The 12562-nt window shown below is 38.3% G+C and overlaps 1 protein-coding gene across 1 annotated transcript in view; it reads right to left on the minus strand.

Annotated features, from left to right (window-relative positions):
* The window catches only part of LOC105228637 (uncharacterized), a 63948-nt gene that overhangs the window by 29293 nt on the left and 22093 nt on the right, over nt 1-12562 (minus strand). The gene's annotated exons all lie outside the window — the stretch shown is intronic.

Here is a 12562-nt window from a genome sequence, read left to right on the forward strand (position 1 = left end):
TCACTCGCCAGCCGTTTTTTCTCACACTTTTTCTCTCTCTCTATATGTAAAAATCTCATTGTTATTTTTGCGACTTTTTAGCGCTTTGCCTGAGCTCTTTGAATTTGAGTTTTTAGGATTATTGTTTTCATGACTATCACTCCCAGTACTCGTTGCCTGTGTTTCAGTGTGGCAGCGACCGTATGAAATAAGTCACCAGAGTCCGCGGGGTATGTACTTTTGTATATAATATGTACATACATTAGTAGGTTTGTTGTGAAAAGGCGGGATTCGCAAAATAATTTAATACTTGATTCTTAGCCGATCGTTGGCAAACGGTTTTATCGCCGCAAGTAAACGTGCCTGTTAAGGGAGCTTTACGAGGACCTATTCGTGGCGCCTCTGATACCATAAATCTGGCCGGATACGTTAAACGCAACCATTCATGAAAAGCAGAAACCAGCACTTTAGATAAATTTAGGGCAGAGTGCTTTACTAATGTTCAGCCAGAATTTTACGATAGCTGCATAGTATTTCTGTATGGTGGAAAAGAAAAATTCTTCAAAAGCGATTTTAAAACCTCTTAATAGATTTATATCTCATCGACTTTTGAAGTTGTCTTAACTTTTGCCTCCCAATGCTTCGTGCTATAAGTGGAAAACACAACTCTCATATAAAGTTAGAAAAACCTCTAAACCTGAAAAATGCAATAATTATCTAAACAACAAGTGATTAGAAAGCACCAGAAAACTTGCAAAAGTGTAGAGAGAACCAACCAGGCATACCGTTGAGTGTTGTAGGAAAAATTACTAAGAAAAATGTAAAAAAATAGCATTAGTACTTTTAGATTAGATTTACAAATAGATCACTTCTAAAGTTGCGCTATTGGCGTAACACTACCCAGGTTAAGGTTACACTATTTTCCTACGCATAAAATACCTATCCTAGCAACCACACTCTAAATACATACATATTTACATATACTATAAATATTCAAATATCATTGCGATTTATTTTCAAGCTTCATATCGGCTTAAAGAACCCGCATTAAAAAAAGGAAACGAAATTAAGTGACTGCGGGGCGGTATACAGATTATAAATTTCCTCTAACTTGAAGTTTAGCATAGTGTTGAAATGTGCAGACAATAAAAACTTTCTGATTGCCACATCCTGTGAATATGTTGAAGGACTAAGCACTATAATCTAAGCACCTCGAACATACATTTTATATATTTGAGATTAGGTTAATCAGTCTGTTGTAAACTCTAGTAAAGAGTGTAAGCATAGTTATTATCATTCAAAAGGACCCTATAGAACGCATATGAGACACTCCATACATTAGAATATTATTGCTCGATAGTGAATAATTTAGATTCTTTCAGCTTGTACTTACATCAGTTGGTTTTCTCTAAATATAAATAATTTTGTTAGTTGTATGTTTCGATGTAATGATGAAGAATAACCTCCAGAAGAAAGACTTATTCAGTTTTCTTAATAGAAATTAAAACGTGTTCCTTCATTCCCCATTTCTTTTTCGGTTTTATTATAGACTTTCGAGGTATGTGTAGAATAGGTTATGTGATTTAAAAGCTTTTGAAGAGCTTTAAATTGAAGCTTTCAGCCGTTTTATATCCTCGACGAAAACACTTATATAATGTAAATATTAATTTACCTCGCTTTTTTTGTTAGATGGGAGGTTAAACAAGCATTTCACGCCTATTTCCAATTTGTTTCTTCTTGATTTCTACCGAAATAATCCTTTGTTCAAGTACAATATCCATTTGGAGCAGCAAGTTCACAAATTTCCCAACTATTTTTTGTAAATTGCAAACGTTTTCTATTTACAACAGCTCAAATACAAGCGAGCATGCAATTGTTTCACCATTAAAGCGCCGTTTGCAAGACAAGAAACCAGAAAATCGCTTTAAATGGCATCAGCTTTTTTAAAGGGCAACAACAATGCTTGTTTTTTAACAGCACGCAGTGGCCTCAATACGGACTGACACGAGTGCAATAAGTACTTAAGGAACCTTGGAATCAGCAAAGTAAAAAGGAAAACAGAAAGAACAATGACAGCAACAACTAAGCCACTAAAGTGTTTTATACTGAGGCCAGCCAACCACCAAGGACTTTGAAAGAAAAAGACCATAGTTATAGTTTAGGATTTCTAGGAGCGTGTGTGTGTATGTGCACGTACACTTGTCAAACAAACAACAAAACAACAACAACGAAATAACAGCAATAACAATGTTCAAGAAACAAGTAAATAAATAAAAGAATATACATATATATGTAGGTGCAACTACAACAAAAAGTGGGGTGGTAACCACGAAAAGGCGAACATAAAACCGCAACCAAGGAAATCGCATTGCAATGACAATGCAATGTCACATCTGAACAACTCAGAACAACAACAGCAATAATAACAAAGGACATTGCGAGATAAAAGCGAAGAACGACAAAAGTGGAATTACTCGAAGTGAACAGTTGAACGCACTTGAGTTGTTCAGCGCAGAATATTTTCGTATAAAATAAACTAACTTCAACAATGCACAACGAAGCAACAACAGCAACAAGAATAACATGTAGTTGCAGCATACGGAACGACAACTAAAGCGTCAGCAACTCGGTATAAAGTCAGATAAATAAACAGAGAATTGCAACGCCGACAAAGTTTGGCTTGGCTAGGCTTAGCTTGTCGCCGATGATAGCTGTTGCCCCGCAGCCGAACTTGCCACAGGCGTACGCGCGAACGTACCGCTAAAAGCGCTGTCGTTCGCTTGGCGTGTGCTGTCAATTGGCGGGGCGCAGTTGCAGCGACTGCGGTTATCTAATACCCCTGGCTTGCAGTGCCAAGCAGTCTTACATATATTTTCTTACTGGAGGAAATTTTGAACTGCATAGAACGTGTATAGATTTTTCACAAAGTGAAAGTTGTAGAGCGCAGAATTTTTACTTTTAAAGAATTGATTTGTTGAAGGCAACAACTTTTAGTTCTGTGCTTTATTGATTTTCTACTAAAGCCAACAGCATTTAAAATGCAATTGCTTTCTCCTATGTACGTCAATAGCTTTTAGAGAAAATTACAAGTTTTCAATATTCGAAAAATGTTTCAAAAATGTTAATTATTAGAAGCAACTCTTGATAAATTTAACGGACTTGTAGTGTCGATAAAAATATTTTATCACAATTTTGTTGTTTATAATCATCATACATATGATCGTTGGTGCCAAGGTTAGATAGAGTGACAACGTAAGTCTGTAGAAAAAATGCGTAAAGAGTCATGATATAAAATGCTTTGGTTGGCATTTCTTCGGTTTACTTTCTTCTGAACCTTACGGCCGCCGAAGTACGAACACGATTGTTATTATAAAGATTAACTCTAACTTGTGACTTAGTTGTAATTATTTTAAAATAATTTCAAACAGTTAGGATGGAAAAAATTTCAGTAATTGGAATTATTGCCTGTTTATGTTAAATGAGGTTGTGAAATACTGTCTTCGGTTATGGCGGCTATAACCGGAAGTCTGGGAGAGTATTTCACATTACAATTAGCTATTTTATTCTCGAATCATTGTATTAAATTTTAAATCCTATTGGTTTAAACTTTATTACTAGTTAATATCAACCATATGCCACTCAAATAACGATAAGAGCATCCTGTGCTTCAAGAAATCAAAACTTATAAAATTAAAAGAAAAACCATTAGAACACAATGTTTGAGAACTTTAGAGGTAAATACAGATACTTGCATACATTTATAGCCAAATACAAAATCCTTAAAGAAAATATCAAATACCCATAACATGTAGTTCACAATAAATATCATTACTTCTTATATAAAAGTAATTATATAGTACTTATACTCCTTGCACATTTCAGAAATGAAGTTGCCGAAGGTGAGTTGCTTCGAATTAGCAAATAGAGATATAACATTGTGACAAAAAGATACTCAAATTGTTAATAAAACACAAAATATTTAATTCTTCATCAATAATTATTTTGCCGTCTTCAAAGTAATCACCACCAGATGCAATACACTATGTCAAAGATTTTTCCAGTCTTTGAAACAATTTTTACAAGCGCTTGTTGGGATGGGCTTCCCATCTTTCAGCGAATTTTGTTTTATTTCTTGGATCGACTGTAAACGGGTTCCACGGAGCGACAATTTCACTTCAAGGACGATGGTATTCATACCGTTTTTGCCTTTGAATTCGGTCACAATGCAATGGTTCATTACCATTGTATAAAATCCATGAATTGTTCTTCGACAATTCCGGCCTTTTCGACATATTTTTTCACGGAAGAAGAACTCCTTATTTAACGTCTGACCCTCTGGAACAAATTCATGATGCACCAAACCACGAATATCAAAAAAACAATGAGCATCATCTTGGGTTTTAAACAGCTTTGCTATGATTTTTTGGTTTCGGCTCGTTTTTTTCCTACCATTCCTCTGATTGTCAAGTTCTCTTGCTAACTTGCCTGACGATTTTCACCATATCTTTCCCTTTTTTATTTCTATCAGTTGAAGATGTCGAATGTCGTTCAGAACAAGGCATGTCTTCAGCAATTTCTCAGCCATCTTTGTAGGCTTGTGTTTTTGTGTTTGATAAAACTCAATCATGACATCACATCTTTTCCAACATTAGCATTGATTTTGCAACCGCAATCTGGTTATAAATACCAGTAAAGAACGCCATCAATGAGTGAAGAGTATATTAAATGATGTTTAGTACCTGTCTGTATAAAGCTACGTTCGTAGTATGTTTGCACCGGTAAGCCTTAAGATATGAGACACCTAAATTGTATCCATAATTCTTCTACGCGTCACCCCTACACATTGTTGTTGAATTTCTCTACTCTCTAAGCTTTACTAAGCCTATTCAAGGTATAATAACTTTTTCTGAAGACATCCATTGCACAGCGGCAGCAAAATTAAATCTTAAATGTCCACATGGAGTGCCAGAATAACACCAAATGATAAAAATATTTAAATATTTTTTTAAATTAATAAAATGATATTTGTATGCCACTAAATTTAGACCTCCTTGCTATATACATATACGTGTCAAATATATGTAAGTGGAAATTAAATTAAGAAAATCATAAACGTGAAACATTTCAGGCATTACAAATGTGACTTTTTGTGACTCAGTAACTGTGAACGCGTCCGCACGAAAGCGTGATGTGATTTATATGCAAAATATATTGGTAACATTTAAATTCCGCGCCATGTTGTGACCTCGCCAACGACCACTCTATGAGCACACATACATATGTAACATGTGCAGCCATTTATATGCACACTCCATTCATCTAGTCGTCATCAGCACGCACTGGCACTTGTCAAACAGCTGTCTGTGCGCTAACGCGTGACTACATCGAGACTGATGTAGACATATTCCGGCAGCTGGTGTAGCACACCATACCCCCAAACCTGTATGTGTTGCTGTGGCTTTGTGCGCTTACACATATGCTAATATGCTCCGAAGTAAGGACATTTTAGTCTACACTTATAACTCATCCCACATATCTTTATGCTTTTCAATTTTAAAGGTCTAAAACCTACGCTTGTTCTACTTTGAAAGTGTGCAGCTTGGCAGCAAATGGCAAACAAAATAATACAAATATGAAGCATGTTTTGCATATTTGCGTGCTGTTCGATATTTGTGGCACGCCGTCGCATTCGTGCATACAAGATTAAAAAGCTTAAAGTTTTCGGCAACAATGCTGCCCAAGTTGCCGACAGCGCTAACGTCTTCACGGCATCCCGTTGCCACAGCAATCCTATGTGGCTTCCGTTGCGCTGACTCTTTATTCCATCCGCCTTTTTCATATCTTCCTCCTATCTCTTATTTATTTATTAAAATCTAGTTGTAAGTGTGGTGCAAATTCCTTTAATGGGCGAAGCAGCAAAATTGGTCGCATATTTTTCTAGATTAAAGTATTTGGCTGCCGTCGTACTTACTCTGTTGCTCATACCCAAGACATACTATATGTACGTACGAGTACTTATACATTCCGCTCAGTGCGACTTAATAAAAAGTGCTGGGAAATAATTTAGTATTATTTTGCTCTCCTCTTGTTTTTGTTCTAGTTGTCTTATAATCTATTGTATATAAAATGTTCAATAAAAGTTTATGATATTATGGCTTGGTCATCCTAGAGTTATAATGCTCTCGATGGAACAACCTAAAATTGTTTATGTAAATTTCTCTTAGTCACTACTTCTAAGACGATGTGAACTGGCGAATTATTGAAAAATTCAGTAATATTAGAATTCAGAACAATTGTTTCTTATAAGATGTTTTTTACTCGTAATGTAGAACCACACTTGAACATTAAAAGTTTTGAATGAAAAACAGACTGGCATTGTCGCTCAAACTACATATGTTTGACCTAGGTTATGTATTTCTTACTAATATCTAGTGGGATGTTGGTCGGTAGTCAAGCATAAGGAACAAAAGGCATATTATTAGTGTGATGATGTGCCTTTTGTTCTTTACGTTTATGTATGTTTTCTTTAACAATACTTACATAGATCTTATTAAAAAACCTTTTCCTACAGCTACATTTTTCAAAATCCTTAAATGAATATATATTTTTTATATACAGTCAGAATTTTCATAAAAATAGATTTTTTATTTTACTGTCTTAACGTACATAAATATATTTGGGATACACACTAAAAATTTCATATCGTTCCGCTGAATATTTTCGTAAAAAACGAACCGTAAAACACATTTTTTTCTCAAAATAGTGTTTTCAAAGCCGGTGTCCAACATTACTCGAAAATGGTTAAACCGATTAGTCTAAATTCGAGCTTCTGAAGAGTATATTTTAGTAATTAAACGAAGATTTTTTTCACCGATAAATATTATTTATAAACGATTTAAGGCCGAAATTTTGGTAAAAATCTTTTTTTTTTACACCGCCATTTTGTCAAAAATTTTGTTTTACTTATTCCATTGTCTAGACGAAATTTTTTTGGTTTTTTAATTTCGGAGAATCCAGTACAGAGATATAGTGGTCACCGTAAATCTTTTTTTTGTCGAAAGAAGCTTCCAGAGATCAGCTGTAATTCCTTTCTAAATAAAAAATTTTACTAATACTAAGTCTTAGAATACAGTTAAAATAAATCATAATATAGTATGTGTTTAAAGTAAAAGTTCTGGAAAATTCGATTTTTTCAGTCTTCGTATATCTTCTTCTTTATTGGCGTAGACATCGCTTCGCGACTTTAGCCGAGTTAAGAACAGCGCGCCAATCGTTCTTCCCTCTCGCTACGTGGCGCTAATTGGATATTCCAAGCGAAGCCAGGTCCTTCTCCACTTGGTCCTTCCACCGGAGTGGAGGTCTTCCTCTTCCTCTGCTTCCCGCGGCGGGTACTGCGTCGAATACTTTCAGAGCTGGAGTGTTTTCATCCATCCGGACAACATGACCTAGCCAGCGTAGCCGCTGTCTTTTAATTCGCTGAACTATGTCAATGTCGTCGTATATCTCATACAGCTCATCGTTCCATCGATGCGGTATTCGCCGTTGCTAACGCTCAAAGCAACATAAATCTTCCGCAAAACCTTTGTCTCGAAAACTCGCAACGTCGACTCATCGGTTGTTGTCATCGTCCAAGCCTCTGCACCATATAGCAGGACGGGAATTATGAGCGACTTATAGAGTTTGGTTTTTGTTCGTCGAGAGAGGACTTTGCTTCTCAATTGCCTACTCAGTCCGAAGTAGCACATGTTGGCAAGAGTAATCCTGCGTTGGATTTCCAGGCTGACATTGTTGGTGGTGTTAATGCTGGTTCCTAAATAGACGAAATTATCTACAACTTCAAAGTTATGACTGTCAACAGTGACGTGAGTGCCAAGTCGCGAGTGCGACGACTGTTTGTTTGATGACAGGAGATATTTCGTCTTGCCCTCGTTCACTGCCAGACCCATTTGCGTTGCTTCCTTGTTCAGTCTGGAGAAAGCAGAACTAACGGCGCGGGTGTTGAGACCGATGATATCAATATCATCGGCATACGCCAGCAGCTGTACACTCTTATAAAAGATTGTACCTGCTCGGTTCAGTTCTGCAGCTCTAATAATTTTCTCCAGCAGCAGATTGAAAAAAGTCGCACGAAAGGGAGTCGCCTTGTCTGAAAACCTCGTTTTGGTATCGAACGGCTCGGAGAGGTCCTTCCCGATCCTGACGGAGCTTTGGTCCCGCTCAACGTCAGTTTACACAGCCGTATTAGTTTTGCGGGGATATCAAATTCAGACATTGCGGCACAAAGGCAGCTCTTTTTCGTGCAATCGAAAGCAGCATTGAAATCGACGAATAGGTGGTGAGTGTCGAGTCTTCATTCACGGGTCTTTTCCAAGATTTGGCGCATGGTGAATATCTGGTCGGTTGTTGATTTTCCAGGTCTGAAGCCACACTGATAAGGTCCATCAGTTGTTGTGACGGTGGGCTTTAATCTTTCACACAATACGCTCGATAGAACCTTGTACGCGATGTTGAGGAGGCTAATCCCACGGTAGTTGGCGCAGATTGTGGGGTCTCCTTTTTTATGGATTGGGCATAGCACACTTAAATTCCAATCGTTTGGGCATGCTCTCATCCGACCATATTTTGCAAAGAAGCTGATGCATGCTCCTTATCAGTTCTTCGCCGCCGTGTGTTTGAATAGCTCGGCCGGCAAACCGTCTGCCCCTGCCGCTTTGTTGTTCTTCAGCGGGCAACTGCTATTCGAACTTCGTCATGGTCGGGCAATGGAACGTCTGCTCCATCGTCATCGATTGGGGTATCGGGTTCGCCTTCTCCTGGTGCTATGTGTTCACTGCCATTCAGCAGGCTGGAGAAGTGTTTCCCTCCATAATCTAAGTATGCTCTGGGCATCGGTGGCTAGATCACCTTTGGGGGTTCTGCAGGAGTATGCTCCGGTCTTGAAACCTTCTGTAAGTCGCCGCATTTTTTCGTAGAATTTTCGAGCATTACCCCTGTCGGCCAGCTTATCAAGCTGTTCGTACTCCCGCATTTCGGCCTCTTTCTTCTTCTGTCTGCAAATGCGTCTCGCTTCCCTCTTCAACTCTCGGTATCTATCCCATCCCGCACGTGTTGTGGTCGATCGTAACGTTGCGAGGTAGGCAGCCTGTTTTCTCTCCGCTGCGACACGGCACTCCTCATCGTACCAGCTGTTCTTTTGCACTTTCCGAAAACCAATGGTTTCGGTTGCAGCTGTACGTTTGAAATGCCGTCCCACAGTTCCCTTATACCGAGTTGTTGACGAGTGCTCTCAGAGAGCAGGAGTGCAAGCCGAGTAGAAAATCGTTCGGCTGTCTGTTGTGATTGCAGCTTCTCGACGTCGAACCTTCCTTGTGTTTGTTGGCGTGCGTTTTTTGCTGCACAGAGGCGGGTGCGAATCTTGGCTGCAACAAGATAGTGGTCCGAGTCGATGTTAGGACCTCGGAGCGCACGCACATCTAAAACACTGGAAACGTTCTTCCGTCTATCACAACATGATCGATCTGGTGGTGGTTTTCGATCCGGAGACAGCCAGGTAGCTTGATGTATCTTCTTATGCTGGAATCTAGTACTACAGAGAACCATATTTCGGGCCCCGGCGAAGTCGATCAGCCTCAACCCCATTTGGGGATGTTTCCTCGTGGAGGCTGAATTTACCGACCGTAGTGCCAAAGATACCTTCTTTGCCCATCCTGGCGTTGAAGTCGCCAAAGCACGATTTTGACATCGTGGCGGGGGCATCTCTCATAAGTGCGCTCCAAGCACTCATAAAAAGCATCTTTGGTCACATCGTCCTTCTCTTCCGTCGGGGCGTTGGGCGCAAATCAGCGATATGTTGAAGAACCTCGCTTTGATGCGGATTGTGGCTAGACGTTCATTCTCCGGAGGGTGAATGATAGTACTCGGCGACGGAGTCTCTCTCCCACCACGAATCCAACACCAAACTTGCGCTCCTTTATATGGCCCACTGTAGTAAATGTCACAAGGACCTACTCGTCTCTGTCCTTGTCCCGTCCATCGCATTTCTTGGACGGCGGTGATGTCAGCCTTTATCTTTACGAGGACATCTACCAGCTGGGCAGCGGCACCTTCCCAATTAAGGGACCGGACATTCCAGGTGCATGCCCTCAAATCATAGTCCTTATTTCGTTTGCCATGGTCGTCATCAAAAGGGGGGTCTCTCATCCGAGGCTGTGTTTGCTTTTTCATTGGGGGTGTGTTTTTTACGTGGCGGGTCCCAAACCCAGCACACAGCCCTATGCAGGGGATGTTTCGCCTTCTCACGTTAGCTCGCCTTCAAACGGATGTTCTTAGGCTACCCAGAGGATACTTGGTCAAAGACCGGAAGTCGTGAGCTGCTTGAGTCATATGTAAAAGAATCGTTTCTGGCCACTCCCAAGTGAATGGCGATCAGAGAACTTTCCTCACTTGCGTGAACTCTACACATGACTCCATCCTCCGTCTTCTGTATACAAGTATAACCCCCTAAATACGCTTGAAAATACAATCCTGCAGTGCTGAAATATAGGAATTAAAAAAAATACATATATAGTCAAAGACAAAGTAAACTATATGCCAAAAGTCTTTTAAATAATATATTAACTATTGTAAAATCACTACAGTTTCAAAGGTAACAGTGTTGAAGACATAAGTACATATGAATGTCAGCAATATATTTTTGCAAGCGAGCTGCAGAAAATTTTACTTAGTTAAAGCTGAAGATAATGATTTTTTCCTTATCGTAATGCTGACGTATTTATTAAAGATTTTTTTCTGTGCAAACATAAAAGTTTCCTGACGCTTACAGCTAACAGCTGCTCTAAATGACCCATAATTTTTGCACTTTACTACAGCGCTGCCTATCTAGCAGCCATACACGTGCGAAGTACACGAACCCAGCCAAAATAGTGAGCCGTCTAAAAATACAAGAAAAGACTACTGCGAGTGGATGATAGACTATTCCAAAATGAAGCACTTCCGCAGAGCAATAGTTAGTTCTTGTAAAATTGCGATGTCTACTATGCTATTTAGTACTCAAATAACGCTTCCATGCGGTATGTTTGTAAATTTACTTTTGAAACTTCTTTTGAACTGCCTAAAAAGGTAATTTTACTTTTTAGCTTTCCAATGAAAATCGAAAACTTTTATAATTAATTTTTAATTTAAATTTTATATATGATACGGGTTTTATCGATATTCATAACATGAAGTCCAATACAAATCATGCCGTAAGTCATTAAAATACCAACAATGATCCTGTATCATCGAGTTGGTTTTGATGCTCGAATTGGATCACTCCAACATACTCTCTTTTGCATGGATACGTTATATTAGTATCATATATGGAGATGCGTACATGAATAGAATACCTTAAGTAATATATAAAGGCTCATACTTGCAGCAATGACAATAGTGGTAAAATTGGAAGCATCTCTTCTAAAAAAAAAAAATACACAGTTTTGTTCGTTCAATTTATAGTCGAAGTAGAAACGTGAGTTTAACGATAACGTTCCAATTATCCAATCATCTTAGTTAATAACTCTAACAATGCAAATAAGTTTACAAGGATATCTTCGTTTATTAAGAGATATGTACGCAATGAATATTTTTCTTATTTTAATGTTTATTAGCCAAAATCAAATATTTTGTAATTTATACTAATAAGTCTAATAAATCTAAACAGTTTCTTACGCTTCACTTTGTTCATTACATTTTGTATTCATTAGAAATTTATTTGGAATTTGAGAAATCCATAAATTTACTAAATATCGGAAAAGCGCGATTTCGAAGCTTTTTCGCCCGGTTTTAATATTGAACGTACCACAATCCGATTTGATTTATTATTTATTAAAATTCTTATGTATTACCGTTAAATAGGTTCACAAAGGAAAATAAATGGTTACAAACTTATTCCAATAGTCATAAACTGATTCGGCGTTATAACATTAAATACTTTTACAAATAAGTTCTTTTCACTTCGACACATCTAGACAGAACGAATATGTCCGATCTACCATATTGTCCGTTACGTTGAGTTTTAGCCAAAGCTGTCAGTTATGTCCCCGGTGTTGATTTGGTCTCCCAGAGTTGCGTTTGACCTGTGTTGCCATCCCACATTAATCAGTAAATCCGAAACCTAAACTAACTCGTTGAGGATGTGATGTATGTAATTCACTGAAATCTTTCATCACTTTAAATGAACTCTACCACCATTAATCGGCACCAGCTTTGTATAACTCACCGGTTCCTTTAAGAGCTTCGTAATGTTTACCAACTTCCGTCAACCTCGTTTCGTGACCATCCAAAATCAGTCTGCGGATTGTTATTTTTCGTCGGTAACAAATTGTTGAACGTCCACTAGAATCATCTTCCGCGTGTAATTACACAGGGTAGTATCAGCAGCACTTGATGGAACCAATTTTTTACAGTTGTGCAACTTATAAATGTGTTTCATCAAGGTTTGATGCATACATGTGAACTACACTCCTTGTTCTCTGTTACTTCTTCTAAAAACGAAACTAATTTTTCTGCTCGTCTGATAATTCTTAGCACTTGAATAATCTATTAT

The sequence above is a fragment of the Bactrocera dorsalis genome, chromosome 1, assembly GCF_023373825.1.
Source record: "Bactrocera dorsalis isolate Fly_Bdor chromosome 1, ASM2337382v1, whole genome shotgun sequence".
In the NCBI taxonomy this organism is placed as follows: Eukaryota; Metazoa; Arthropoda; class Insecta; order Diptera; family Tephritidae; genus Bactrocera; species Bactrocera dorsalis.